Consider the following 6,173-nt stretch of genomic DNA (forward strand, 5'->3'; position numbering starts at 1 on the left):
TGACCTTGGGCAAGTCACCCAAGTTCTCTGTGCCTCGGTTACCTCGTCTGAAATATGGGGATTAAGACTGTGAGCCCCACGTAGGACAAGGACTCTCTCCAACGTGATTATCTTGTATCTATCTCAGCACTTTATACAGTGCCGGGCACAGAGTATGCGCTTAAATACCATTTTTGAAAAAGAGCTGAGTTTAGAGGGGAAGTCCGACACTAATATAAATAATCTGAACTAAAAGTCGAAATCTGGAGTAAATCAATAAAATCCTCCCCTAAGCAAAAATGACTTCAAAGTAGAATAACTGCTCCATAGATTTTAAACTCCCCACAGTCAAAAGTCTTAAAGAGCAGTAGTATCAAATCATCTCGCGAGGATTAACTGAAGAGAGAAAACGAAAACAAAAAAGCAACCCAATACTGAAAAGCTTCGGGCTAGCATGGACAGAACAGTTTTTTGCTTAGTAAGGTAAGGTTGAGATTTTTTGGCACTTTATTGCAGGAAATTCTGTTTTCATTGTAAATGTAAAAAACTAGAACTTGTGAACCATTCTCTGTGAAAGTTGGGCCCACTTGTTTTCCCCAGCAAAGAGCAGGGAGATTATGTCTGAAAAAAGAGTGGGGAATTTGGTCTTCATTCCATTTCAACCACCACCATCCCTCAAACTTTCTATACGTATATAAAATATATGAGCATCAGAAAGCAGACTACCTGTCCACTGAGTAGAGTATTGCTTTTCAATGAGCATGTGCTTGCACAAGCAACAAAAGGAGAATGGAAATGTCCAAACATTAAATTACTACTTGAGCACGTTTAGGGGCCCTAGAAATAACCTATTCCCTTCCCCTTCCACCCCCATCCCCCAGGGCTCATCCAGAAACCAGGGACAGGAGAAAGCCAAGGGGACACCTATATCCCATTTTCGCAAAGGAGGAGACATATAAAAATGATGGGAATGATGGGTCTCCTCCAGTCCTCATCAACAGAACCCACAAGTTCCTTAGGTTCCCTGAAATCTTGGTTTTCAGGGGCACACTAGCTATTTTTAATAATAATGTTGGTATCTATTAAGCGCTTACTATGTGCAGAGCACTGTTCTAAGCGCTGGGGGAGACACAGGGTCATCAGGTTGTCCCACGTAAGGCTCACAGTCTTAATCCCCATTTTCCAGATGAGGTCACTGAGGCCCAAAGAAGTGAAGTGACTTGCCCACAGTCACCCAGCTGACAAGGGGCAGAGGCGGGATTCGAACCCATGCCCTCGCACTCCCAAGGCCGCGCTCTTTCCACTGAGCCACACTGCTTCCCCCTTCTACCTGGAACCCACGCGGGCAAGGGAACTGAGGCAATGCCTGGTTACTCTTTGGACCCCTGAGAAGGAAAGGGGTTTCTCTTGAGTGCTCAGACTCAAAGGATGATCGCTTGCTAACTGCAGTACTTCTCCAGGCACGGAGAGACTGACTTTCATCACACCTGGAAAAAGCCCAGCAGGAAACCCGGTGTCCTGTTCAGACCGAAAGTGGGAAGGGGGAACAAGGACACAAACAACAGGGAAGAAGAAACTAGGGCCAAAGAGGGAGAAAGAAAGACTTGGATAGGAAGGGGAAAGAGATGGGAAACAACTGGCAAAAAAGAGTAGGGGAGAAGAATTATAGGGAGAAAAACAGAGGGATGTCAGAGAGAAGAAACGGAAAACGGGGAAAGGAACAGAGGCCCCAAGGGGGAAAAAAACAGTATGACAGTTAACTCCGAAACATAAAGGTGGCAAGAGGCGGGGAGGGCAGGTGGAAAAATTCCCATAGATATTTCACTAGCAACAGATTATCAAAACTAATGAGTAATTACCGTGACTGTGGGGCAACAGACTTTGGGCTGAAACCAAAACTGACTTCACAGAGTTTATTAAAAAGGCATCTGATGAGCGATGCCTTTAACCACTGGACTGGATTCAAATCAAGAGCATCACAGTGGTACTCTTCTCTCACATTTCTAAGGTCTGAGTCAACCACTCCCATTTAATTCTAATATCACTAAATTCTGCCATTCTGAATCATCCTTAAATTTGGTAAAAATCAAAAAAGATCCTCAACTGCTACCAGGTAATATGGCACACCTTTAGCCCTCAGTATTAAGCAATCTACCCTTTTCCCCAGAAAAGCAACATTCCTATGTCTGTTGCATTGGTTAACGCTTGGGAGCTTCTAGGCCTTAACAAAAATGCCTTAACAAAACTCGAGGTGAGTTTGCCTCGACCACAAACGACTGTATAAATCCTCTCTTCTAAACAACTTTAACTGGGCTCATTTGGGGACTTTACACATTTACACTTTTACATATTGATTTGTGGAACAGACTTATACGGCCCAGAAAATGAAATTTGCATGCCTTTACACCAAAGCATCAGGAAGAAGCAACAGGCCCAACGTCCTAAAAGGAGGAAAATTAAATCTATTGCAATGCCGTGAAATTCGATCATAATGTTCTACAGTGTGTTCCAATAACTTCACGCATCCTCAGGACGGGTCCCGTAAGTCAACGAGGCCCACGTCTCCGCTCACCAAACTTTCTGCTCACGAAGGGCTTTTTAAGAAGTTTCCATGTACCGATTTTTTCCACATGCTATACAACCCTTACGACTTGGTTTGGGGGCACAAAATCTAGACTCACCGCTTACCTTAGCGCAGAAAAAATAAGAACAAAACAGGCCAGACAAAACGAAATGCTCCTGGCAGGGGGTCCCGGGGCAGAGAGGAGATGAACGGCAGGGTTTGAGATCCTTTCTAAATTACTACTCAGCGCTTTGAGACCGGAGAAATAATTAACTGCGGTAGCCTGCGAGATGAAAGACAGACCCGAAAGTGTTCTTTCCTGACTCTGAATCCCTTTCCTGGGTGCCTCTTGTAAACTTTCTCCCTGAGCAGGGAGACCGACTCCAGCGGGACCTGACCGCGTTAAGGCGCTCGAAAACGGGTTTTTCTAAAGGTGCAAAAGCGGGGGGGGGGGCGGGGGGAGGTGTCGAGTAACCCCGTGAGCTCGGGCCGGGGCCTGCGTTCACTCCCGTTAGACCCGGAACGCACCTTCCCCCCGCCCCCCCTTTGCTGGTGTTTCTCGGAAAGGCGGCGCTCATCGTGAGCACGCAGGTGGCCGTCTAACCGACGACCTGCTTCGGAGACTTAGAGCGGACTTCCTGGGGTCAACGACGGGGCGCTGGGTCGGGGTTCAATCGGCTTCGGGGGACGGCCAGGCTGATCCGGGGCCGGGTCGGCTAAGGGGGTCCCGGGGCGGAGGCCCTCCCGGCTGCAACCCCCCGTTGCCCGGAGCGCGCGCCCTGCCCCCCCCCCCCTCGAAGGGGGTCGCGCGGCCCCCGGGGGGAGGGGCCCGAGCGGGAGCTCCGCAGGAAAGGGAAACCGGCGGCGGGGGGGGGGGGGGGGGGCCCGTCCGGGCCCTCCGCGGAGGGGGCGGCGGAGGGAGCTGGCCGCGGCCGATCGGCCCTCGTCGTCCCCCGCCCCGACGCGATGGCGGCCCCCGCGAGCCTGCCTACCTCCCGGAGGGCGTCGTCCCCGCCGTCCCTGCTGCCGCCGCCGCCGCCGCCAGGCCCCGCCACCTCAGGCCCCGCCCGCCCGCCTGCCGCAAGGCACCCTGGGTAGCAGCGGCCCCGCGCATGCGCGCCCCGCCCCGCCGGTCCCGGCCGCCCGGCCGCCCGGCCCGAAGGCTGCCCGCCGGCCTGAGGCCCGCCCGACCGCCCGAGGCCCGGCCCCCCGGGAGGACTGCGGCGGGGCAGCCCGGACACCGAGCTGCCCCCGCGTTGGGAGGTGGGGCTCGGGGGGGCCCCGGGAAGCAGGAAGAACCGGACACAAAGCGGAGTTTCGCCCCCTCCCTTCCAAGAGGGAGGACGCCCCAGGCAACCCGGCCGACGGGGTAGAGCTCGGCCCCCAAGGACGAGACACAGAACTGAGTTCTTCCCCCCGGCAGCCCCGCCCCTCGAGGGGACGGCGACCCCGGTCTCCCCGAATTGGCATCTGCCTGACATCATGCCCTAATCATCGGCTCTAATTCTGGAATCAGTGCTGCACTCCATCCGGCCGGGCCCGGGGCATAATGGCCGGGCCGGGCAACCAATACCGTAAAATCGTCTGGCACAATTCACGGGGGGTAGAAAAGCCCCCATCAGATACCCGAATGGGACCGCCGGCACGACAGAGCACTGTTTGGGGGCTTTTTTTTTTTTTCCTGCAAGGAGGGGAGTGTAGTGCTTGAAGTCGGTATCCCGTATTTTGAGGATCCACAGCTATTTAACATCCAAGGCTGAAAGAAAAGGTGAGGGTTTGGTGACACGTAGACTTGAGTGCAGACTGTGAGCCCGGGGTTGGGGAGGGACTGTCTCTGTTACCGAATTGTACTTTCCAAGCGCTCGGTCCAGTGTTCTGCACACGGTAAGCGCTCCCTAAATGCGACCGAATGAATCAATCGGCGGCACCGCCGTTGCCCCGAAAGACCAGACCGTGGTTCGCTGTTTCTGTCTCGGAATCGCTCTTCGCCCCCAAGCGCGGCACGCTTTAAAAGCCAGAGTTGACATCTGGCCGATGCTTCGGGCCATCTCCCTTAACCTGTGTGACAGTGACTATTTATAGACTTTTCCGAATTAAAAAACATCACCGCGGGTCGAAGAGAAACGCCGCTCGTCAGCGGGGACTCTTCGAAGGCGAAAGGATGAAATGACAGCCCAGGAGTTGGCGGCTCCACCCCACCCCGGGAGGGAACACCCACTCTGCCGGGCACACCCAGACCAAAGGCCCCCGGCCTTGCCTGCCGGGCCATCTGGGGTAAAAGGACCTTCACCCCGGAACCCCGCCGCTTCCCTCCCCCACACATGCACCGCCTCGGCTTCTCTCGGTCCCATCCCGCCCCTAAATCAAGGCCCCGGCAGCCGATCCCCCCCCCCCCGGCCAGGACTTGCCAGGCAGACCCCCCTGGGCAACCCCCAGTGGCTCCCTCCGTGGGGGTTTCCTTCGGTGCTGCTGGCCGCCCTCCTCGACCGGGCCCGGGGTTCCGCTCGGGAAATCCACAGCTTAGAACAGTGCTATGCCCATAGTAAGCACTTAATAATATCATCATCCTGCTTTCTGGAGCCCCCTCGCCCCAGCTCCCAGCTCCAGGGGTGTCCAGTTGGGTCGGCAGCAACCTGCCCCAGGCCCCGGTGGGTGGGCGTGCCCGCCGCGCCCGGGGGCAGACCCTCCCCCGCCGACCCCCGGCGGGGCGCCCTGCCCTGGGCCCGGAGGACCGGGGACCTACCCCGGGGTGCGGGGTAGCCCCCCGGCCGGCTCCCTCCGTGCCCGCCGCCCGGCCTCCCCCGCTTCCCTCCGCGTCTCTTACCGGGTTCGCCGGGAACTTGGGCGGCAGATGGCAGGGGCCGGCGGAGGGAGGGAGGGAGGGAGGGAGGGAGCCCCGGCCCGGCCAGACGGGGGAGCGGCCGGTCCTGCGGCGGCCGGTCCTGCGGCGGCCGGTCCTGCGGCGGCCGGTCCTGCGGCGGCCGGTCCTGCGGCGGCCGGTCCTGCGGCGGCCGGTCCTGCGGCGGCCGGCCTCTCCCCGCCTCCGGCTTCCCTTGGGGCCCGCGCGGCTCCCACGGCCGGGGTGCCCGAGGCCGAGCCCCGCCGCGGAGCCCGCCCCCCGTGCCAGCCGTCACCGGGCCCCCAGCCCGGACCGCCCCTCGGACGACCTGGAGCAAGCGAGCGGCGGCGGCGGCAACGGCCGGCGGCCAGGCCCCACCCTGCCTGCCTGCCTGCCTGCCTGCCTGCCTGCCCGCCCGCCCGCCAGCCACAGAGCAGCCAGAGAGCAGCAGGCAGCCGCCCGGCCCGCCGCAAAGCGCTCTGGGAGAGCCGCCCAAGGCGCATGCACGCTGCCCACCCGCCAACCTCACACACACACACACACACACCACACCACACAACACCCCCCGCATTGTGGCTACACACACACGCACGCACGCACAGTCCCTGGGGCATTTTTCCAACGCTCCCTACGTCCGTGGCTCAGCGGAAGGAGCCCGGGCTTCGGAGACAGAGATCACGGGTTCGAATCCCGGCTCTGCCCCTTGTCAGCTGGGTGACTGTGGGCAAGTCACTTTACTTCTCTGGGCCTCAGTGACCTCATCTGTAAAATGGGGATGGAGACTGGGAGCCT

General features: G+C 57.9%; 1 protein-coding gene across 3 annotated transcripts in view; it reads right to left on the reverse strand.

The window, feature by feature from the left end:
* Positions 1–5,418, reverse strand: part of SHOC2 (SHOC2 leucine rich repeat scaffold protein) — a 58,761-nt gene extending 53,343 nt beyond the window's left edge. The window contains exon 1 of one of the 3 annotated variants that reach the window (XM_029080337.2): positions 5,367–5,418. The gene's annotated coding sequence lies outside the window, so the exon portion shown is untranslated. Of the gene's footprint in view, positions 1–2,667; positions 2,830–3,534; positions 3,590–5,366 lie in introns of those variants that run through there. The other 2 variants (XM_029080336.1, XM_029080338.2) reach the window with 2 other exon arrangements.
* Positions 5,419–6,173: the final 755 nt, after the last annotated feature.

This window comes from Ornithorhynchus anatinus, chromosome 16 (assembly GCF_004115215.2).
Source record: "Ornithorhynchus anatinus isolate Pmale09 chromosome 16, mOrnAna1.pri.v4, whole genome shotgun sequence".
Classification (NCBI taxonomy): domain Eukaryota; kingdom Metazoa; phylum Chordata; class Mammalia; order Monotremata; family Ornithorhynchidae; genus Ornithorhynchus; species Ornithorhynchus anatinus.